The 25,154-nt window shown below is 40.8% G+C and overlaps 1 long non-coding RNA gene across 2 annotated transcripts in view; it reads right to left on the reverse strand.

Annotated features, from left to right (window-relative positions):
* Window positions 1-25,154, reverse strand: part of LOC113904192 — a 35,010-nt gene that overhangs the window by 9,410 nt on the left and 446 nt on the right. For both annotated transcript variants that reach the window (XR_003514438.1, XR_003514437.1), the window contains exon 2: window positions 16,077-16,224. This is a non-coding gene — a long non-coding RNA (uncharacterized LOC113904192). The remainder of the gene's footprint in view (window positions 1-16,076; window positions 16,225-25,154) is intronic.

Raw genomic sequence — 25,154 nt, forward strand, 5'->3', positions numbered from 1 at the left:
GTGTCCGACTCTGCAACCCCACGGATTGCAGCCCACCAGGCTCCTCCGCCCATGGGATTTTCCAGGCAAGAGTACTGGAGTGGGGTGCCATTGCCTTCTCCAGTCAGGTTCTTAGGGCTCTGTTAAATACCTTCATGTCATTCACAAATCCTGTGTACATACAATACATTTAACAATCACAGATATTTATTTCAAATGGTGGTTACTATACCTCCAGATACATTAAAAACTACTATACTATTTTATAAACCAGATATCTATTATCAAAAAATAATGAAATTGTATGCCTGGCTGCTGCTAAACCATCCCAGTCAGCTGAATTATCATATTCCTTCATTCTGAATGCATCTGAATAAACATTTTAATGTTTCTGAAGAAAAGCTGTGACTAACCTAGACAGTGCATTAGAAAGCAGAGACATCAACTTGCCAACAAAGGTCCGTCTAGTCAAAGCTATGGTTTTTTCAGTAGTCATGTACAGATGTGAGAGTTGGACCATAAAGAAGGCTGAGCGCCAAAGAATTGATGCTTTTGAACTGTGGTGTTGGAGAAGACTCTTGAGGGTCCCTTGACAGCAAGGAGATCAAACCAGTCAATCCTAAAGGAAATCAGTCCTGAATATTCATTGGAAGGACTGATGCTGAAGCTGAAGCTCCAATATTTTGGCCATCTGATGCAAAGAGCTGATGGTGGGGAAAGACCCTGATGCTGGGAAAGACCGAGAGCAGGAGAAGGAAGCAGCAGAGGATGAGGTGATAGATGGCATCATTGACACAACAGACATGAGTTTGAGCAAGCTCCAGGAGATAAAGGACAGGGAAGCCTGGAGTGCTGCCATCCATCGGGTCACAAAGAGTCGGACATGACTGAACAACAACATCATGCAAACATATGCTGATTCACGTGTGAGCACCAAAATGCTGCTTTCCACTACTCCTACCTCTTCTGGCTCCTAAACAGTCATTTCGGCTTCACAAAATAAATTGATGTAGTTTTTACATATGTACAAAGTGACTCCATTTCAACAAAGTCCAGACCTTTTGCTTCTTTCGTGCAAGCTTTCCACTGGTGCCAATGAGAGCTTAGCAAGAGAAAGCATGAAGGGATTGGTCCATTGTTGGAGGATGGAGAGGAAGGGGCATTTTAAGAAAGTGGGATCATTTTGTAAAGTCACCCTCCAAATATGGTCTTGGAAGAATCTATTTCTTTGTGACATTGTGGTAAGTTCTTTCAGAATGTCAAAAACCTTGCTGAATAATTAAATAGATTTTTTTTAAAGCAAACAGATCTTCATCTTTAAATAACAGTGACTAGAAACTCCCTAGAAATAAAACCCTACCCTGAATGCTTATGGGGCTGTGCAGTGACCCTGTAAAGTTTTCCTCTGTTGTGAAGTTACTTGTTCAATCATAACCTTGGTTTATCATCTTAACTGTGTATTTTTGCTGCTATCACTGGACTGAGCAGTTTCCGTCAGTCGGTGCAACAAAAGCCAAATTTATCTTTTGTTCCTCAAGTTTCATTTATGCTGCAACCTCAAAAACCAAACAATGAATTTCACTTTACCCCTGTTACTGAGCTAGTGGTTGGCAATTTCTAACAACTTAAAAAGAGCTTGAAACCCAGGATTTCAAATTCAGATTAATATATGGTTATTTAAGCCACAAAGGAAATAACGCCATCTAATCAGGATATTCTTGCAGTCAGGAGAGAGCTTGCTTCCAATCAGTGATCCTGCATGCCAAAACACTTTCTGAGAAGTACATTTATAGATGTATTTTTGAACTTCCTGTGTGTCTCGCTATGAGAAGAAAAACATCCCTAAAAGTACAATTCTGCAAGACAGAGAAAGATAAGAGAGCTGTAAAGCTGACACGTGCTGTGCAAGACCCTCTGAGACCGTCTTCTAGGTAGAAGTGAGCAATACTGTGTCACACCTGATCTGGCAAGCTGGGAGTCACAAAATCTGATGTGTCGGCAAAGATCCCTGATGAGAAAACAAAAAAGTTGTGTGTATGTGAACATAATGAAAGAAACTACAGCTTTCTAATGGGCTTCCCAGGTGACGCTAGTGGTAAAGAACCTGCCTGCCGATGCAGGAGACATAAGAGATGTGGGTTCGATCCCTGGGTCGGGAAGATCGCCTGGAGAAGGGCATGGCAACCCACTCCAATATTCTTGCCTGAAGAATCCCATGAGCAGAGGAGTCTGCAAGGCAACAGTCCATAGGGTCACAAAGAGTCAGCCACAACTGAAGCAATTTAACACACACACACATACATACACACACACACACATACACACACTCACACATACATATATGAAAAAATTTAACCCTACAATTCACTACTTCTATTTTTTTTACATTTATTTTATATCTTGTATGCATATTATTTGCTTCTTAAATGTTTACTGCCATTAAAGTTACCTCATAGTAAAACAGAAAAATAATCTCATCATACTAATTGAATGCTTCTTCCATCTTAACCAAGCGTTCCTCCACACTGTGGCCGTAACTTCTGCAGCAGGAGGCACAACAGCAAAACCAGCACAAATTCCGTTCTCCTTCTTCACGATTTCACGGATAGAAGATCTATTCTTATCGTAGATCTTAGCCATCTCAGTGTACGATCTTTTACTTTCCTTATAAGTTGAGAACTTTCACCTTTTCACTCAAAGGAAGTACTTCACAGCATCTCTTTGTCATATTTGAACCTCCAGCCTCACTGCTCTTGCACTGTGTGGCCATTATTAAGTAAAATCAGGGTCACTAGAACACAAGCCCTGAGGTACTTCGACCATCGATCTGATAACCCCGACAGCGGGCAGGAGACACCCAACAAAGGGATGACGCAGGACCATGGTGGCACGAAATTTCATCATGCTACTCAGGACGGAATGCAATTTCAAGCTTATGAATTGTTTATATCTGGAATTTTCCATTTAATATTTCTGGATTGTGGTTGGCCATGTGCAACTGAAACTATAGAAAGTCAAACTCCAGATGAGGGGGGAGAACTGTAAGCACAACCAACTCGACTGCCAGCTGATGACTCGGCAGATGGTGGCAGAGCGAGGAAAACGGGGGAGATCCAACTGCTAAATAATGGGGATACTGGGGAAATAGAGTCACCAGCACGAAAACAGTACTCCAGGAAATAAAGTTCAACTGAGTAGAAAGAGAATCCCAGGATAGATATTATTGACAAACCACCAATTCTACGACAATCGTACAGGCTTTGAGAGGACAAATGACATGACCAATTAACTGGACATAATTCTAAAAATGAACAAATAAAGCAAGGCCAATGAGGGGAAAATTACTGGCAATGAAATGTCTGGAGTACCGGATGTCGGTACAAAGAAAGAATAAATTAGATCCAAATGTCACATCATATACCATAATAAATTCTAAATGAGTTAAAGTGTAAAACAAACATTAAAACTGTGTCAGAAAAAGTAGAAAGATACACGTGTAAAATGACACAAATAAATGTTTTAAAAAGAAAGCAATGAAATTCCCAAACTGACAACATAACTAATAAAACTTTAACATTCTGAATATATAGAGAGAACTCATACAAATAATGTCATTTTCTTGGAGGCAGGAAAGAAACACAAATCAAATAAATTTCAGTTACCACGGACACAGCTGTAAAACCAAGCACAATAAATACAAATAACAAGAGTCAAAGTTAAAAGACAAAAATTTTATGGGAAAAGAAAGATATTCACAGTAAACCACTTGACTTAATGTCAGACAATATTTACCAAGTCACAATAACATGGAGTGTCTACCACACGACCACTGGTGAATGTGGAGGCGGTTGTGAGAGGTGGGAAAAGGCTGTGTGTGTGCAGTAGTAACATTTGCTACGAGGGACTTCCCTGGATGCTCGGTGGCTAAGACTTCACCTTCCAATGCAGGGGGTTTGGGTGTGATCCTTCCTCACAGAGCTAAGATCCCACACACATCACAGCCAAAAAAATCAGAACATAAAACAGAAGCAATATTGTAACAAATTCCTTAAAACTTTAAAAATTGTTGTTGTTGTTGTTGTTTAGTCGCTAAATCACGTCCACCCCTTTGCGACCCCATGGACTGAAGCCCGCCAGGCCCCTCTGTCCATGGGATTTCCCAGGCAAGAATACTGGAGTGGGTTGCCATTTCCTCCTCCAGGGGATCTTCCTGATCCAAGGATCAAACCCACATCTCCTGCATTGCAGGCGGATTCTTAACCGCTGAGCCACCAGAGAAACCTACATCAAAAAATCTTAAAATTTACTACTGAAGAAATAGCAATTTAAGCACTTTAAAAAATAAATTAAATGGACCTAATTACCTAAAGAAAGAGACAACAAGTGTGTAAAGTCACGGATCTGGAGGCCAGAGTTAAGAGAATGGACAGGGTAGAACAGAAGAATGCTGTTTTCTATAAGCCTTCTAATACTACAGCTCCTTTGGTTGAACGCTGGCTTTGAAAATCACATTTTTTCTAGCACAATTAGTTATTTAACTTGTGAACAATCTGAGCATAATCGAGATTTCCTTATGTCTGCAGGAAACACCAGAAATACTGCATCAGATAAACTGAGTGGTAATTTTTCTTTAGTCAGGGAGTCAGGTTTGACTCTTTGCAACCCCACAAACTGTAACCCATCAGGCTCCTCTCTCCACAGGATTTCCCAGGCAAGAATACTGAAGTGGGTTGATATTTCTTTCTCCAGGGTATCTTCCCGACCCAGGGATTGAACCTGCATCTCCTGCCTTGGCAGGCAGATTCTTTACCACAGAGCCACCAGGGAAGGCCGCTAAATTTGGTAGGAAAACACAAAACACACACTCTCATCAGTTATCTACCAACTACCTCTATGCAGCAGGTGTACAAGCCACACCCATCCACATCTCTAATTATGAATATACATTAGTCATGGAGATGAGCAGCAATAAATAAGTCCAGCTGTTTGTAACACCAACATTGACAATTTTAGTATTTTGAATATTTTGCTCTTAACAAAAAGATTTTTAAAATATTATTTCTTTTTCTCTGGTTAATCACTAGTAGTTTGTGTTTTATTCTTTTATAAATAACAGCATTATTTTTTCCTACAGTAAGCTATCACTGACTCGATGGACATGAGTCTGAGTGAACTCCGGGAGTTGGTGATGGACAGGGAGGCCTGGCGTGCTGCGATTCATGGGGTCGCAAAGAGTAGGACACGACTGAGTGACTGATCTGATCTGAAGCTATAAAAACAGTATTTCCATGATCTATAACACTATTACCCAGATTTTTAAAATATAATAAATGCAAAATATTAAAATACAATAAATATTAATAGAGTACTCATATGGGGATTCCCAGGTGGCTCAGTGGTAAAGAATCTGCCTGCCAATGCAGGAGATGCAAGAGACATGGGTTCGATCCCTGTGTAGGGAAGATCCCCTAGAGAAGGAAATGGCAACTCACTGCAGTATTGTTGCCTAGGAAATTCCATGGACAGAGAAGCCTGGCAGGCTATTGTCCATGGGGTCAGACACACAGGAGAGGTAAAACAATGCCTGGAATTTGCTTTTAATATTATTTCAAAATTATTAGCTATTAAATCCATGTATGTCATTCATAAAATATTTGAGTATCGTGCCCCTAATCCCATTTTTGCCCTGTTGTATTTATTTGCTGTTTTGTTTGCTCATTTTTTTTAATTGAATTGACTTTATTTTTTAGAGCAATTTTACATTTACAGAAAAACTGAGCAAAAAGCATGGAGTTCCCAAACACACAGCAGCCCTATTACTAGCACCTTGCATTAAGCGTGGTACCTCATTACATCTGATGAGCTAGCACTGGTACATTATTGTTACTATTAACAGAGGTCTACAGTTCACTCTGTGTGTTGTACATTCTCTGGGTTCTGACAAATGTATAATGACATGTATTCACCATCACAGTGTCATTCAGAATAGTTTCATTGCTCCAAAAATCCCCTGTTCTCCGCTGATTCATCCTGGCCTCCCCTTGAGCCCTTAGCAACCACTAATCCCTTTACTGTCTCCAGAGCTTTGCCATTTACAGAAAGCTACACAGTTGGATTCACACAGTGTGTGGCTTTTTCAGACTGTATACTTTCGCTTAGCATATAGGATTCTGCCATGTATTTCTGTGGCTTGAGAGCTCATTTCATTTTATTGCTGAATGATATTCCATGGCATGAATGTACCACAGTTTGACTCCAATCACTTACTGAAGGACATCTTGACAGCTTTCAAGTTAGGGTAGTTATTCGAAAACCTGCTATAAACATTTGCGTGCAGGTTTTTAAATTTTTAATTTAAATTTTTTTAGTTGGAGTATAATTACTTTACAATGTCGTATTAGTTTCTGCTGTACATCAGCAGGAATCACCTATGCTGTGCTGTTCTGTGCTTCGTTGCTCAGTTGTGTCTGATTCTTTACTACTCCATGGACTGTAGCCCTTCAGGCTCCTCTGTCCATGAGGATTCTCTAGGCAGGAATACTGGAGTGGGTTGCCATGCCTTCCTCCAAGGGATCTTCCTGACCCAGGAATTGAACCAGGGTCGTCTGCATTGCAGGCGCATTCTGTACCAGCTGAGCTACCAGGGAAGCCTGCATCACCTATATGTGTATATAAATCCCCTCCCTGTTGAGTGTGTGCAGGTTTTCTTGTGCATGGACATAAGTTTTCAATTCATTTGAGTGCAATTAAGTTTTCAACCCAAGGCACACGACTGCTGGATCACATGATAAGAGCACGTTTAGTTTTGTAAGAAATGGCCAGACTGTCTTCCAAAGTGGCTATAACACTTTGCTTCCCCATAAGAAGTAAAGGAGAGTTCGTGTTGCTCCACACCCTTGCCCACATTGGGTGCAATCAGTGTTTTTGATTTTAGGCATCTAATTGATACGTAGCTGTAGCTTGTTTTAATTCCAATCCTCTAATAATATATGATGGTGAGCATCTTCTCATACACTCATTTGCCATCTGTGTATTTTCTTTGACGAGGTGTCTGTTCACACCTTTTGCCCATTTTTTAAACTGGGTTGCTTCTTATTGTTGAGCTTTAAGAACTCTTTATATATTTTTGCAAAATCTGACTTATCTTTTTGTTCTTTAAACAGGATTTTTCACAGAGTAGAAGTTTTCATTTTAGTCAAGGTCAACTTTTTTTTTCTTTAGTGGGTCGTATTTTTTATCACACAGTTTTGCACAACGCAGTAATTTTTAGGAATTCACAGAGTGTGTGATAGCCACTGACCACATTTATCCTTATCAACCATTCATTTATTTGACCACATTACTCATTTTGAGTAAAGCCCCAAAATAATTGGTATAGAAGTACTGAGAAGCATAACTTATGGTAAAAAATTGGAAACTTAATGACAAACAGTTGAGTTTGAAAAGTAATACAAGAAAATATTACCAATATGAAATAGGAATATGGTGTTAAAGATGGTTAGCATGTCAATGTTCTTTACATACAAAAGTGTTGTTACTGCTGTTGTTCAGTCACAAAGTCGTATCCAACTCTTTGCAACCCCATAGATTGCAGCATGCTAGGCTCATCTGTCCTCCACTATCTCCCAGAGTTCATTCAAATTCATGTCCACTGAGTTGGTGATGCGATCTAACCATCTCATCCTCTGCCACCACCTTCTCCTTTTGTCTTCAATCTTTCCCAGCCTCAGGGTCTTTTCCAATGAGTCAGCTCTTCACATCAGGTGGCCAAAGTATTGGAGCTCCAGATTCAGCAATAGACCTTCCAATATATATTCAGGGTTGATTTCCTTTGGGATTTATTGACTGGTTTGACCTCCTTGCCATCCAAGGGACTCTCAAGAGTCTTCTCTGGCACCAGAACTCGAAAGTAACAATTCTTTAGCACTCAACCCTTTTTATGGTCCAACTCTCACATCTGTACATGACTACTGGAAAAACCATAGCTTTGACTACACAGATCTTTGTTGGCAAAATGATGTCTCTGCCTTTTAATACACTGTCTAGGTTTGTCATAGCCTTTTACCAAGGACCAAGCATCTTATAATTTCATGGCCACATTCACCATCCACAGTGATTTTGGAGCTCAAGAAAATATAATCGGTTACTGCTTCACTTCTTCCCCTTCTATAGTGATGAGACCAGATGCCACGATTTTAGATTTTTTTAATGTTGAGTTTCAAGCCAGCTTTTTCACTCTCCTCTTTCACCTTCATCAAAAGGCTCTTTAGTTCCTCTTTACTTTCTGCCATTAGAGTGGTATCATCTTCGTATGTGAGATTATTGGTACTTCTCCAGGCAATCTTGATTTCAGCTTGTAATTCATCCAGCCTGGCATTTCACATGATGTACTCTGCACAGAAGTTAAATAAGCAGGGTGACAATATACAGCTTTGTTGTACTCCTCTCCCAATTGTGAACCAGTCCGTTGTTCCACACCCGGGTTCTACTGCTTGTTGACTCACATTCAGGTGGTCTGGTACTCCTAACTCTTTTAAGAATTTTCCAGTTTGTTATGATCCACATAGTCAAAGGCTTTAGCATAGTCAAAGAAGCAGAAGTAGATGTTTTCTGGAACTCCCTTGCTTTCTCCATGATCCAACAAATGTTGGCAATTAGACCTGTGGTTGCACAGCCTCTTCAAAACCCAGCTTGTACATATGCAAGTTCTCATTTCACATACTGCTGAAGCCTGGCTTGAAGGATTTTGAGCATAACCTTGCCTGCATGTGAAATGAGTGCAACTGTATGGTAGTTTGAACATTCTTTGGCATTGCCCTTCTTTGGGATTGGCATGAAAACTGACTTTTTACTAGTCCTGTGGCCACTGTTGAGTTTTCCAAGTTTGCTGGCATATTGAGTGCAGCACCTTAACAGCATCATCTTTTAGGATTTTAAATAGTTCAGCTGGAATTCTGTCACATCCACTAGTATGTCAACATTCTTCACATATGAAGGCAAGTTCATGGAAATTTCTTAAGTGAAGAAAGTAACATGTAAAATATCAATCATACATTAATTTCAACTAAAAACTGTTATCTGACAGAAATAAAAATTCAGTAACATGTATTAGAATAAGGAGCACTCATTGTTGTAAAACGAATCCAAAACTTCACAAAAAAAGTTCATATTTCATTTGTGCAAAGTTGAACACAAATTTTCCAGGTAAGCATCAGCTAAACGACCAGCCTCCTTCCAACTATGGCTCCAGCATCCCCTAGGTCATAGCGCCCTTGGCCAGTTACTTCCTCTGCACTTGGCCAGTGGGTGGAGAAAGCAGGTGAGGATCACACAGGAGGTTTTCTCAGGCTGACTTGAAAGGCTGAACTCACTCGCACCCACATGACCCTCAAAGCAGGTTAGGAGAAGTGGCCCAACTTTGTGTTCAGGACAGAGGATCACTTTCGTGCCTGCACGCACCTCTCTGCACTTAACAAAATTAGACTTTGGTTTTCTTAGACTCCTTTCTCCTTTCAATTTTTCCCAAATCTGTAATAGTATGTAAGTATCCCTTATTATCTTTATCTATTTAGTTCCAGATTATGAGAATTTAAATACACTTATCCAAGTCTATTAGGTTCCCTTGTTCAAATAAGAAGGGTTTTGATAGCTAGGATTTATTAATTCTTTAAAAAAAGAAAATCTAAATTTACAGCCTTTCTAACCTTTATTTCAGATAATAATCACCTAAATCAACTAAGAGCATTGTCTCACCTACTTAAAAATTTTACAGTAAGATTATGTCTTGCTAAAGAAACATCATGCAACAATTTATTCTCTGATTCCTTATTCTTAACCCAAGTCTCTCTCTCTCTCTTTTTTTTTTAAGACAAAGCAAAGTTTCAAAGGTTGCTTTCCCAAGTAGCACAAAATGACTCTAAGTCTTCTAACCTACATATTAAGAATTAGTGTTGGTTATCCATCGGTACTCTTGCCTGGAAAATCCCATGGACGGAGGAGCCTGGCGGGCTGCAGTCCATGGGGTCGCTAGGAGTCGGACATGACTGAGCAACTTCACTTTCACTTTTCATTTTCATGCACTGGAGAAGGAAATGGCAACCCACTCCAGTGTTCTTGCCTGGAGAATCCCAGGGATGGAGGAGTCTGGTAGGCTGCCGTCTATGGGGTCACACAGAGTTGGACATGACTGAAGCGACTTAGCAGCAGCAGTAGCAGCAGCATTCATCAGTGGCATTCATCAGGGTCAATTTTTGTAGAAGTGTCTTGTATTAAGATAGATATTTTTATATGATATAAGGAGCTGTGCGTGCATGCCTACTAAGTCACTTTAGTCATGTCCAACTCTGCAACACTATGGATTTCAGCACGCCAGGCTTCCCTGTCCATTACCAACTCCCGAAGTTTGTTCAAACTCATGTCCATCGACCATCTCATCCATCTTGTCCTCTGTCATCCCCTTCTCCTCCTGCCTTCAATCTTTCCCAGCATCAGGGTCTTTCCCAATGAGTCAACTCTTCGCATCAGGTGGCCAAAGTATTGACGTTTCAGCCTCAGCATCGGTCCTTCCAGTGAATATTCAGGACTGACTTCCTTTAGGATTTACTGGTTTGATCCGCTTGCAGTCCAACGGACTCTCAAGAGTCTTCTCCAACACCACAATTCAAAAGCATCCATTCTTTGGTACTTAGCTTTCTTTATGGTCCAACTCTACCAGAAAAACTATAGCTTTGACTAGATGGACCTTTGTCGACAAAGTAATGTCTCTGCTTTTTAATTTGCTGTCTAGGTTGGTCATTGGAGAAGGAAATGGCAACCCACTCCAGTATTCTTGCTTGGAGAATCCCATGAACAGAGGAGCCTGGCAGGCTATAGTCCATGGGATCACAAGAGTCAGACACAACTTAGCAACTAAACCACCACCACCAGGTTGGTCATAGCTTTTCTTCCAAGGAGTAAGCGTCTTTTAATTTCATGGCTGCAGTCACCATTTACAGTGATTTTGGAGCCCAAGAAAACATTGTTTCCCCATCTATTTTATGAAGTCTTATTATTATGATCTTTAAAAAATGATTTTATGCACTTGCTTGACGATTTTTCTGAAAGATTTTCACTACTAACTTGTCAAGTTGTATAAAATATTCCAAACAGGCTCTTAATAAATATTTACATTTAGTCTATGTTTACCTTAAATGGTATTTTCATGTTTACTATTTTTAGTCTCTGAAATTATGAGTGTCTTCCTTTATTTTTCCTAATAAGACTTTATTATAGTTCTTTAATATACGTCATATGTTAAAAGATAAATGACTACACATTTATGCAAAGCTTTTCTTGCTGTTTTATTACATGACATTTTATTTTCTGCCATTACTGCATATATGAAATTTATTTTTTGAAAATTATACAACTTAAAATTGAAATCTTGCAATTTCCGTGAACTTTCAATGTCCTTGGTTTTCTGTATATTATACAGTCACTAAAAGATGACTTTCTAAAAAGATATCCAAGGACCTTATTCAAGGCTCTCCTTCAAATAACTTCTTATACAGAATTTTACAGTTTTAGTACTACAGTTTAGTTTATACAGGATAAACAAAGTTCAATCTGTATCCACTCTTAGTCTTCCAATTAAACAAACTGATTAATTAAAACTGAAACTATTTATAAAATTAACTGAATTAAAGAAACTACAACAGATTGGAAATCATGTCTGTGGTAATTAGATTTGGAGTCTGATTCTATAGACATTAAAAGAACAATCATAAGTGAATATATTGGGCTTCCCAGGTGGCTCAGTGGTAAAGAATCTGCCTGCAATGCAAGAGACTTGGGCTCAATCCCTGGGTCAAGAAGGTCCCCTGGAGAAGGAAACAGCAACCCACTCCAGTATTCTTGCCTCGGAAATCCCATGGATAGAGGAGCCTGACAGAGCTACAGTCCATGGGGTTGCAAAAGAGTCGGACACAACTAAACAACTAAAGTGAATATATTAAATGCAAAATAATAAATTTAAAAATGCACTCTTTGTATATAACATTAAAATTTTACTACAATGGCAAAGAATATTTCTAAATCTGAAATATTGACTCCTGCACTATTTTGAATGTTATAATATCACCACCTACTGGAGAGTTAAGGTAGGAACAATTTCTCATCTTGGAAATCCTCATCAATAATGATATTTACTGAATTTAGACGTTTCTAAATTCACATTTTTTAAGGTGTTGAGGTCCTAACCCTGTACATTACACTCATGAGGAAATAGACACACAGTTCAATGATTTGCCGCAATAACACTACTAATTATACAAAAGATGATATGAGGTCAAATTTACATACATATATATAACAATTCTCCAGGTCTCCTAGTTCCACGATCTGAGTTGTTACTTGGCCATGCAGTGACAGACACCATGCTCATTGTCAGCGTCCATTACAATAATGGCTAAAACACCCCTTAAGTGAAAACAAAGTTGGTTTTCCTATGAAATGTATTTATAATTCCCCCCACGCCCCATTTCTTACTGAATCATAGAACAATTAAGAGCTAAATCTCTGTGACAATCTTATGTTATCTCCAACAGGTGACTGTTGACTGAATTATCTATATGAGCAATCTCATTTCTCATTTCTCCCTTTTATTTTCTCAACTATAATTAAAGAAAGAAAGGAGATAGCACTTTTCATCTCTCGGATCAACAATTTAAAAGGCTGCTGGAAACAGGGTGGTAAAACCAGCTCCCTCTTAACTGTGAGAGAATAAATTGGTGCCAAAGTTTGCTGGTTATTTCAGAGTACGACCAACCCCCGCCCCTGCCCCCAACTGTGCCTTCTCTTTCCAGTTCAACTGCAGTCCAAAATTACTAAATGGAAAATTCCAGAAATAAACAATTTATGAGTTTTAAAGTGAAAACTGTTTTGAGCAACATGATGAAATCTCATGCTCAGTCCCACCCAGGAGACCCAGGGATCAACACTGTCTACACCTGACATCCAACCACTGGCATCACCACAGGTCAGTGATCCAGGATCAACCCAAGCAGATGATCCTCTTGATGTATCATTATCAGAAGGTCAGCAGTGGTCCAACTCTTTGTCACAATGCCCACGTTACCCATGTCATCTCACCCTGCAGGCATTTTACAATCTCATATCACCTCAAGAAGAAGGATGAGTACAGTACAAGATATTTTGAGAGAAACCACATTCACATAATTTTTATTACAATATACTGTTAAAATTGTTCTACTTACTGTTGTGCTAAGTGCTAATTCACTTCAGTTGTGTCCAGCTCTTTGTGACCCTAGGGACTGCAGGCTGCAAGGCTCCTCTGCCCACAGGGTTTCCCAGGCAAGAATACTGGAGTGGGTTGCCACGCCCTTCTCCAGGGGATCTTCTCGACACAGGGATCGAGCCCTAGTCTCTGTCTCCTGCATTGGCAGGCGGGTTCTTTACCACTAGCACACTTGGAAAGCCCTACTTATTATTACTTTTGTTAATCCCTTACTGTGCCTAATTTATAAACTAAACTTTATCATCAGTGTGTATGTATAGGAAAAAACACAGTATATCCAGGGATCTGTACTACCTGTAGTTTCAGAAGGTCTTGCAACACATCTACTGTGTTACAGGACTGTAAGGGGGACTCCTGTATCCATAAAAAATTTAAGTCACATAGACTTTGATGCCACAACTCCACTCCTAGGAATTTATTCTACTGAGATTTCTACACAAATAATTACTGAAGCATTAATGGTGATAGCAAAAGTGAAATAAATTTAGAGACAACTTAAATATTATTAACAGGAGACTGACAAAATGTAGGGCATTGACGACAGCCATACCATATAGAACGCTGCACAGTCGTTTTTCAAAATAACAGAGTTCTAAGCATACTTATAAGAAAAGATAACTAAACTTTCTGTTTAAAGAAAAGGGGCCAGTTTTTGCATTTTATGTGTACTATCAATCCACTTGCATAAACATATAGACTTTTATAATTGCTTACAATTTAAAAAACATTAATGTATGGTTTTACATAAATATAATTTTATAAATATATGTGATAAATGTGTGTATATGTGTATGCATGCTGCAATTCATGGGGTCGCAAAGAGTTGGACACGACTGAGCGACTGAACTGAACATTAATAAATACATGCATTTGCTTATGCATAGAAAGTTCTTAAGGTGATATGTTACATCTTTTTCAAGTTCTGACTCACATAGCAAAAACACTGTCCTATACTCTGAGAAAAACTAGAGAGGATTTAGAAGCATCTATGTGGAACCTGATTTTAAAAAATCATGATTTTTTTACATTACAAAATTATTATAAAATCCATATAGTATCTGGAACACTTTTAAATACTAAATTTAAGCTTCAAATATCATTTTTGAATATTTGATGTATTTCTAAGTTTTTTCTAATATAATTGTTTAAAATATGACTTTATACTTGAAATGTCTACATGCAATCCTTGATCAAGACCTTTAAAAATGACTAAAGCTACTTCTTGATGACCACCATTGATGAAAAACTTACTTGCCCTGCTGCTGCTGCTAAGTCTCGTCAGTCATGTCCAACTCTGTGCAACCCCATAGACGGCAGCCCACCAGGCTTCCCGTCCCTGGGATTCTCCAGGCAAGAACACTGGAGTGGGTTGCCATTTCCTTCTCCAAGGCATGAAAGTGAAAAGTGCAAGTGAAGTCACTCAGTCGTGTCTGACTTTTAGTGACCCCATGGACTGTAGCCTACCAGGCTCCTCCGTCCATGGGATTTCCCAGGCAAGAGTACTAATATACAACAAAAAAATTTTATTACTTTACAACTGTACAAAAATTTTAACGTAAATGAAAGTCTATTTTCAATTTTAATGTCTTTTCTTTCACTGATAAGTTTGATGAAAAAATTTCTTTGGTGACATGAATGGATTTCCAATGATAAAACATTTCTATAACAAGTATTTCACCACCTAAATCTTGAATTTGCAAAAAGATATGTGCCTTGTGAAAGCAAGGATCCTCAAAGTGATCTGGATACCCCTTAGTGGGCATTTCAGCCCCAAGCAGACAGAATTATTGTGCATGTGGTATACTGGGTGAATAATGTCCCCCCAAAATTCACATCCACCCAGAACCCCAGAATATGACGTTATTAGGAATAAGGGTCTTTGCAGATGTAGTTAACATGAGGTTCAAATCATCCTGGATTAGGGTGGTCCTGAAATCCAGTGAGAATATCCTCAGAAGAGACAGAAGAGGAGAGACTCTGGGACCCGGAGAAGAAGGTGATGCGAGTTCAGTGGCAGGGACTGAAGTAATAGCATCTACAAGCCTAGACGGACCGAGAGCCCTGCAGGATGCTGGGAGAGAGGCAGGGAGTGCATTCTCCATCAGGACCAATGGAAGGAACCACCCTGGGGACACTGATGTCAGACTTCCGGCCTCCAGAGTGATGAGAATATATTCTGTTACTGTAAGCCACTCCATTTGCAGAAACTTGTCATGACAACCCTGGGCGTGGATGTACATGGATGCCCAGTCAGCGCCCCCATTGGGGTGGGATGGCGCCTGGTCAGGCTGCTACCAGCTCTCTGCGCTCTGGGGGTAATGGGATGCAGAGCGGCAGCCTGGATGAGAGAGAGCTGGACTCCCCATGGGCTGGGGCTGTGGAGCAGGAAGCTCCCTTTCCTTGAGGTGAATCAAGACTGCAAACCATGATGGAAGGTCTATGGGACCTAGTTGTGACTCAGCACCGCACACCCCGAGGGGATCCACCGGCACCACACCAGGAGTTCAGAAGACACGCTGCCACAACATTAGAAATCAACTATACTCCAGTAACATGCATAGATAATAAATAAGTAAACAGGGAAAAGAGAAAACACCGTGTGAGTGAACACCGTCAGGATCACCGAGGAAAACAAGGTCAGCCCTTCATTCCAGCTACAGTTGGGTAAAACGTCTTAGACTCAAGAGGGAAGAAAACAATCAGGCCTTTTCAGAGAAATCAGTATCTTCAACAGAGAAAAGCATGAATTTCAAGAACATGTTAAACACAGTGCATTTTAAGAATGGACATATTTGAAAAATACCTTCAAGAGTATCAGTGCATGAGAATCTCAGTGACTTGAAACTGGGCCAGGCTGCGGTCTCCAATATTTGTGTGAGAATCTTCCCCAGCGAGGAGTAATTCATGAAGAAGCGGAGATGCTGGTACATCATGAGCTGCAGTCAGGTATTCTGAGAAAATAAGAAACTCAGTCTCTCCCACCTGATAGACCCTTTCAGGTTAGATGATAAACTGCTACATTATAGCAGAAATGAAGATGGAGTTATAGGTGCTTAACTCATAATTTTTTCTCCAGAAGACCTTTAACAAAGACAATTTCATTTAAAGATACTTATATATTTTATGGAACTTCCCTGGCAGTCCAGTGGTTAAGACTTCACTTTCAAATGCAAGGGGTATAGGTTTGATCCCTGGTTGGGGAGCTAAGAACTGGCATGCCTCGTAGCCAAAAAACCAAAACATAAAACAACAGAAGTAATATTATAACAAATTCAATGAAGACTTTTGAAATGGTCCACATCAAAAAAGATCCAAAAAATAAAGATACTTACAGATTTTAAATGGAAGATACGAACCTGGGCTTAGAGAACAGTATCAGTTTAGGCACTCTTATATAACTAGGTTATAAAGTAAAGTTTTGGTATTTGGGGTGAATTTGAAAGTGAAGTCAAAGTGTTAGTCACTCAGTTGTGTTTGACTTTTTGTGAGGCCATGGACTGTAGCCCACCAGGCTCCTCTGTCCATGGAATTCTCCAGACAAGAATACTGGAGTGGGTAGCCATTCCCTTCTCCAGGAGATCTTCCCAACCCAGGGATCAAACCCAGGTCTCCTGCATTGCAGGCAGACTCTTTACCATCTTGTCTCCCTCGAAATTGATACAGAAATGTAGGGGGAAATTATGTGTTGAAAAATAATTTGGAAAATTCTGGAAGTCAGTTTTCATAGATTGTTTTGTTCTTGCGATAAAAAGTTGCATGTTAAATGTTTAAAAATAGTCCAATCTGGTGAATATCTAGACCTAAACTGGTCCACGCATGTCTGCCTTGCTCCTGTTTCCATCTGGATGGTTTAGCAGGTAAATAAACTCCTCTGTCCAAAACTAGAGTAGTTGTAGTAGAAGTAGTAGTAACAGTGCTGATAATCTACATGAAGACTAAATGTGGGGCCACAGCACCAGCCAGAGGCCTACCCCACCCCTGCTCCCCACGCTGCACTCTTGCATCACCTCCTTTAGAAACAACTTGCAAATTTCACATCAGCAGTTCTCCTTTTCTTTTACTAAATTCAATTTTACATTCTACATAAAAAATAACCACAAATATATGTTTAATCCTCTTTCAGTGTGTGTTGTATGTAACACTGCATTCCTGAGAATTTCACCTTCTTTTGTTCAACAAAGATGGAGAGGAAGCTGGAGTCAGAAATCTCAATTTAGAGCTGAAATCTGTGGGCTGGTGCTCCCTCTGATGGACATTTTTCACATTACACATGCTTTTTTTTATTGTTGTTTGGGGTATTTTTGTTGTTTATTTTGTTTTTAAATGCAGGAACACTTCATTCACAGGAAAGAAACATCTCACAAAGCCAAGAACAATCAGGAAGTTATCTCAAATGACCTCTGAATGATCTAAAAATGCATGAGTCTTACTTAGCTTATTGTCTTCACCAGAATTCTTGTCAGGGAACTTGTTTAAAAGGGGTGGCCTGAGACTTTCCCTTCCAATTTAAGGGACATGGGTTTGATCCCTGGTTGAGGAAGTAAAATCCCACATGTTGCTCGGTTGGGCCAAAAAATAAATAAATAGATTTAAAAGATGTTCCCAGCTTGATAACAGCTCAGAGTGGCAGCTAAAACCGTAAAGGACTGATCAGCAGTAATTGATTTTTTTATTTTTCAATGTTTGTCCTGATTGATTAAGGATGGGGAATTTGCCTTTGGTAATTGGGAACAGAGAAATTTCACCCTCATCCTTGGGAGAGGGTAGCATGGAAGAACAGAGGCCACAGAAAATACGCGCTAAATAGAGTTCACTTTGAACAACCTAAGATGCTAAGTCCTTCCCCAGATCCTTCAAATCTTCAGCATAGAGGAATCTGTCAGTCTCTTGTGGAAAACTGTAAAGAAGCTGAATTCTGTGACTTGGGTGATCTGGGGGGCGGGGGGTGGTGAGGTGGGCAGAGGGCTTCGAGACACAGACGCAGAGTCTGAAGGGACAGCTGAATGCAGAAGCCCAGTGTTACCAGGAGAGGCACCATGGCCCTTCACTGGAGCGATGTGTCAACTCGTAAAGCTGGACACCTCTGAACACAGATGCAGAGTCTGAAGGGACAGCTGAATGCAGAAGCCAGTGTTACCAGGAGAGGCACCGTGGTCCTTCACTGGAGCGATGTGTCAACTTGTAAAGCCGGACACCTCTGAGTCAACACTACAGCACGTGGTTGAAAAGAGACCAAAGCAGAGCTATAGGCCAGCACCTCCCAGCCAGGTGAGCATGGAAGTGATGACGTGGATGCTGCTTGCTGAGGGGCCAGGCCAGGGCACCACAGACCTTGTGGTGCTTCCTACAACCTCAGAGGTATCAGCATCTCCGCGCCTGTGCAGCCTCCTGAGGGCACACGGGGAACTGGCCAACGGAGCAACCAGGACCGCCCATCAGCACGAGTGGCAACTACCCCCAAACAAGGCCAAGGTCTCAGGCCTGCGCCTGGTCTTTCACCGCAGCTAAAATCGATCCCTCCAGTCCTGCTGTCCAGTGTCATCAGGTCATACCGGAATCTGGTCCTTTATTGAACACTCCCTGGCTGGCCTCCACAGAGCTGCTAAATTCTGTGCATTTACTCAGATGCCCCATTTTCAGGCACGGATGAACAGAACTTCCCTGCTGCAGTTCCAGTGCCTTTTACTCTTCCTTTATTCTTCTCCTTGCTCTTCCTGGGGATGCTTTCTTGTCTGAAAACTTCACTAACAAACACAAACAGTTACACATGACACAGTTGAGAACCAGGAAGGAAGCATGAAGAGGGAAATGCCTGTGGAGAGCAGAGCTCGTGTGTAAGAGTGATGCCATGTCCTCATAATTCTTTTCTATTATTTTGGTTGCACTGTGCAACATGCAGGATCTTAGTTCCCTGACCAGGGGCCCACGCCCCCTGCAGTGGACCTGCAGGGAAGTCCTTGTGTCATGCGTGCATGTTTAGTTGCTCAGTTATGTCTTTGCAAGTCCATGGACTATAGCCCACCAGGCTCCTCAGTCCATGGAATTCTCCAGGCAAGAATACTGCAGTGGGTTGCCTTTCCTCCTCCAGGTGATATTCTTGACCCAAGGATCCAACCCAAATCTCTTGCGTCTCCTGCATTGGTGGGCGGATTCTTGACCACTGCGCCACCTGGGAAGCCTCACATAATTCTGAAGCCACTATCTGAGAACAATTCTAACTTTTCTAACTGCGATGACAGAGGGAAAACCTCGGTAGCTTCAGATATTAAAAGAGCAGCTTTCTGGGCATCGTGTAGTGATTATTACAACACTACATTTTCTTAGTTACAGCTCCTAGTCCACTGTACAGTATCTCTGTCACAATTTCAGAACAAGATGCAAGGGACTGTTTACTCCAGGACCAGTGATTTGGAACCAGTGCAGGAAAGACTTGAATGCTCCCTGCTCTTAACCTGTGAATCACACTGAAATGGTCACCCCTGATGTCCCATCTGCAGCTTCCTCCTCAGACCACATGGTGGGACTGCAGTCGCTCAAGTCCTGGACAGTCAGGCGGGAGCGCTGGATTCATTTTGGCCAAGGACATATGGGTGGGAACATGAAGTGCCTGATCTAGGCAACAGCTTTAAGATCTGAGCATGATTTGCTGAATTTTCTCCCCACTGTGTGACAGCAGAGATTGTTCCAGAGAATGGAGGTGGTGACGTCAGTTGGGGTCTCTAAGTGAGGCTAATATGAGACAGAGACTGTCGCCATTGACTCATCCTCACCCCATGGTCTATAAGCACCACGGAGATCTGTGGACTATTTGTTACCAGAATATCACCTTTCCTGACTGGCGTGTACACATACACTAATTGTACATTTAGAATTCCCATTTCAATTTTATTTCCCATTTTATCTCACACATGGTCCTAAGGAGTTAGATTATCTAATACTCAAGATTACAATAAAATAAAAGGTTGTCACTTCTATAGGTAGATCTAATGATTGTCTTTAAAAGGAGCCACTGGGGAGAAAAAGAAACAGCTGGTAGATAAAGAGAATACAGCTGACCCTTGAACAACATGGGCTTGACCTGCACAGGACTGAACTTAGAGGTGAATTTTTTTCAATAAATACATACTACAGTTAACTACATGATCTATGATCCAGATCCAGATCCAGAACCACCGATACAGACAGCTGACTGTAATGTTATAGCACATTTTTGACTATGCAGACTATGCCCCCACGTTGTTCAAGCATCGCTTACACACATCAACTAGAAAAAGCAGAGGGGAGGCAATGATGCAATCGGGAGTTATTATCAGTGGTCGGAATTCAGGGCTGGAAATTAAGAGGAGGAAACCTAGCAAGTATTAGTTGCTCAGTTGTGTCCATCTCTTTGCGACCCCGTGAACTGTAGCCCGCCAGGCTCCTCTGACCATGGGGTCCCTTCTCCAGTGGATCTTCTCAACCCAGAAATCAAACACAGGTCCCCTGCTTTGTGGGTGGATTCTTTACTGTCTGAGCCCCTAGGAAGCCCAATCCTAGCAAAGAGGTTGCCAAAGAAAGGGAACCCCAAGTCATCTGCAAAACTCCTCTGCAATCCCTCACCTGCACCTTAGCTGTGGGGACCTAAGGAAAAGTTCAAGAAACTGAGCAGAAGGCCAGAAAGTAGCCCAAACGAGCTGGTCACATACTGAAAGAATGTCTCTCTTTTTTTAATCCCCTGTGCTATTCACTGGAGAAGGCAGTGGCAACCCACTCCAGTACTCTTGCCTGGAGAATCCCACGGTGCAGTCCGTGGGGTCGCTAAGAGTCGGACACAACTGAGCGACTTCACTTTCACTTTTCACTTTAATGCATTGGAGAAGGCAATGGCAACCCGCTCCAGTACTCTTGCCTGGAGAATCCCACGGACTCAGGAGCCTGGTGGGTTGCCGTCTACAGGGTCGCACAGAGTCGGACACGACTGAATCGACTTAGCTAGCTAGCTGTGCTATTCACAGTTACAGACACAGCACAATTTAAGTCTTAACTGCCTTGTAAACATTTTCTCCACTATATTCTTAAACAATGAACAAAACAATAAATCAATGTCTGATGTGCAGCATTTGTCAACTTCTGAGATGTAAATACTCCCACCTTGGTGAGTTTCAAGCTACCAACATGCTGCCACCACAGCAGACCATTATATGGTATTTCATCATGTAAATACAACAGATGTATGGATTATAATAAAGTGTATTTAAATAATTTTGAAATAATCTCTTGAGTATTGATTACATTGCTTTTTAATATGATTTCATTGTAAGTTTTTGTAATTTACTTTTCTTTTACTTTTTTAATTGAAGCATAGTTGATTTACAAGGTTGTGTTAGTTTCAGGTGTACAGCAAAGTAATTCAGTTATACATATATACATTTATGTATCTTTTTTCTAGTCTTTTCCAGAGGTTATTACAAGATATTGAATATGGGGTTCCCTATGCTATATTGTAAAATTCCTGTTGTTTATTTACTTTATATATGGCAGTGTGTATCTGAAGCTTCTGTGAGCTTCCCACGTGGTGCTAGTGGTAAAGAATCCATCTGCCAATGCAGGAGACACAAGAGAAGCAGGTTCAATCCCTGGATCGGAAGATTTCCTGGGAAAGGGAATGGCAACCCACTCCAGTATTGTTGTCTGAGAAATCCCATGGACAGATGAGCCTGGCAGGCTACAGTATCTGTTAGTTCCCATACTCCTGATTTATCCCTCCCTCTTTGCCCTTAATTTTTAATACTGGCTGTGTTTAACAACTGCTTTTAAAATTCCTGAAAAATTAACCATAGGCTCTCCTGAACCAGGATAAGCCACCTCCTGCACATCCCTGACTTTAAGTATCTCGAAAACACAGCTTCACTGTCCCAGCTGTCAATCTCAAACTGCTAAAATGTGGGTTTTCCTCTCTAAGAAATTCATAGTGACCCTGGTACTGCAACCTCTTCTCTTAATCCAGTGGACACATTCCAATTCTCTTTTTTTTTTTTTTGCCTTACTGCGAGACTCATGGTATCTTAATTACCCGATCCAGGATTGAACCCGGGCCAAGCCAGTGAAAGCACCAAATCCTGACCACTAGCCCACCAGGGAACTGCTCCAATCCTAACCTTGATTATCTGTAGGAAATGGCACTGTTAGTCTCCTCGAAATTGCCTTCTCACTGGTCTGTCCAGCCTCTTGTCTTCGTCCTTCCTCTCTGACTACTTTCAGCGTCTCCTCTGAATATTCTCCTTTTACCCGCTGAGACTTTCAGGTTTGTTTTTTTCCGAGTATTCTTGTTCCTCGAATTTTATCACATCTCACACTTTTCCAAAAGCCTCACCTACCCTGTTATCACTCACGGGCAGTCAACACCAATTCCCTATCTTCAGAATCCTCTCCTCGCCTCCTAGTATCTAGACCCACATTTGCAGTTGCTCCATGAAGTATTTCCCTGTGTCCCACAAAAATTTCACGTTCAAAATGTCCATAATACTCTCTTCCCTTGTGGTTTTATGACTATGTTTAGTGTGATGTTTGGAGTCCTTCTTCTTTGTGTGTGTGGGTGTGTGTGTATCTATTACAAATTTTAGGTCCCATGAGGTTTACATACACCTACCTATTATATAAATTAGATGGGATGATTTTAAGCTGATGATCTCCAAAGTGACCTTTCCTATTTTATTTTATATCTATGCAATCTGATAGATGTTCACTAAACCTACTGGGGTAAACATTCCATGATGTATGTAAGTCAGATCATTATGCTATACCCCTTAAAGTTACACAGCACCAGGTGTCAGTCATACCTCAATAAAACTGGGAGAAAACAAAGCAAAACAAAGCCACAACGTGTCCAGAACAAACTTGTTTCTTTCTTTTGAAGTCTGCCTCTCCTTCTCAACTCAAAGATTTGTAGGAGGCACTATGTGCCAAATCACCTAGCCAAAACCCTGAGTGTCATTCTTTACCCCTCCTTCTTTCCTATATTTCTCATGAAAGACTCCAGCCCCAGTTGGCTCAGGTCCTAAAATCTCTACCAATTATTGCTTCTCTTTTTACTCACTGCCACTGATAAAACTTTAATCTTGGAAGTCCCCTCACTGCCTTGGGCCCAGGTTCGATCCCTGATCAGGGAACTGAGATCACATGAGCTACACAGCCAAAAAAAAAAAAATGTTCTTTAATCTTGCTCATCCCTCACTGTTGTAATAACCTGCTAATTTCATGATTCTTATTCATCTTACACACTGAGGCTTCTGTTATCTTTTTAAATCACAAATCACTTAATGGCTCCCAATTGCCTAAGACCAGTGGTTCTCAACCATGGCTGTGCAACAGAATTATCTGGGGTGGGGGGGTTCAACCAATTGTGTAAATGTATGATTTACATATAATAAGGTACACTCATTTTAAGTATATAGTTCAATATGTTTTTGACAAATACTCACACATATATGTAACTATCACTACCAATAAAGATATAAAACATTTTCATCACCTCAAATAGTTCCCACATATCCTTTGTCGGTCAAATTCCCCAAGTTTATCATTTCCCAAAGAACTGACCCCAAGCAATTTACTGCCAGTTTTCCTTCAGTAAAGATAAGTTTTGCCTGCTCTAGAATCTCACACACATTGAATCAGACAATATTTACTTTTTTGCATCTGACTTCTTTTACTCAAGATCATGGCTTTGAGATTCAGTCATGGTGTGTTAATCAGTAATTTCTTCCTTTTTATTGTTGAGTAGTAGTCTGTGCTATGAAATTTCTCAAAATGTTATTCATTCATTTGTTGATGGACATTTGGATAGTTTGCAGTTTGGAGCTATCATGAATAAAGCTTCTATGAACATTTAGGTACAAATATTTTCGTCAACACATATTTTCATTCCTCTTGGGTCAATACTTGGGAGGGTCAATGCTGGGTCTTAAGACAATGAATACTTAAGTTTAGAAGAAACTATTTTCCAAAGTAGCTGCACCATTTTCTATTTCACCAGCACTGTAGGAGAGTTCCAGGCACAAAGCCAGGACAAACATCGCTCATCTCGCTCGTTTCCCTTCTCTGGCACAGCACAGATCTGTACTGCCTGTAGTTCGGTGTCTGGAAATAATCGTCTCATATATTTTGTCTAGTGTTTTCATTGTTGGGAGGGGAAGGCAAATCCAGTATCAGGAACACTGTCATGGCCAGAAACAAAGTCCACATGGGGAGCATCTTAAAAAATATGCCTGACTGGAATCCCATACTAATTAAATCTGAGTTCCTGCATTGGGAATGGGAGGGGAGGTCTTTGTGCACGAGCCTTGAGAATCATTGGCCCAGGGCATAATATTTGATGTCTTCACTAAGGCAAGACCCCTCAGTACCTGTCCTGCATCTCCAGGCTAGATGGCAATCACACGCTCCAACCCCAACCATCTTTTATCATTTCTCCTAAGGTTCAGCCATGTGGTTACCAGCATTAACATGGTATTTCAAACCCATGCCTTTCGCTGTGGTCCTTTTAGGTTCAAAGTTTATCAGGAGCACTTATCCTTCAAGACTGGGGCAAAATGCCATTGGCTTTATGGGATATAAGGAAGATCCAGGGATTTCTAGGGCAGAATGTTGTACTAATTGAAAAAGATGGTTGTACTAATTGGACAAGATGTTGGACGAGATGGTTGGATGGCATCATGGACTCAACGGACATGAGTTTGAGCAAACTCCTGGAGACTGTCAAGCACAGGGAAGCCTGGCGTACTGCAGTCCATGGGGTTGCAGAGTGCGACACGACAGAGCAGCTGAACAACAAATACTGTACTAAAAAGAACATTGGGATAACCAGCAAATGCAAGGCTTAGTATCCGCTACCGCCATTCAC

The sequence above is a fragment of the Bos indicus x Bos taurus genome, chromosome 14 (genome assembly GCF_003369695.1).
Source record: "Bos indicus x Bos taurus breed Angus x Brahman F1 hybrid chromosome 14, Bos_hybrid_MaternalHap_v2.0, whole genome shotgun sequence".
Classification (NCBI taxonomy): domain Eukaryota; kingdom Metazoa; phylum Chordata; class Mammalia; order Artiodactyla; family Bovidae; genus Bos; species Bos indicus x Bos taurus.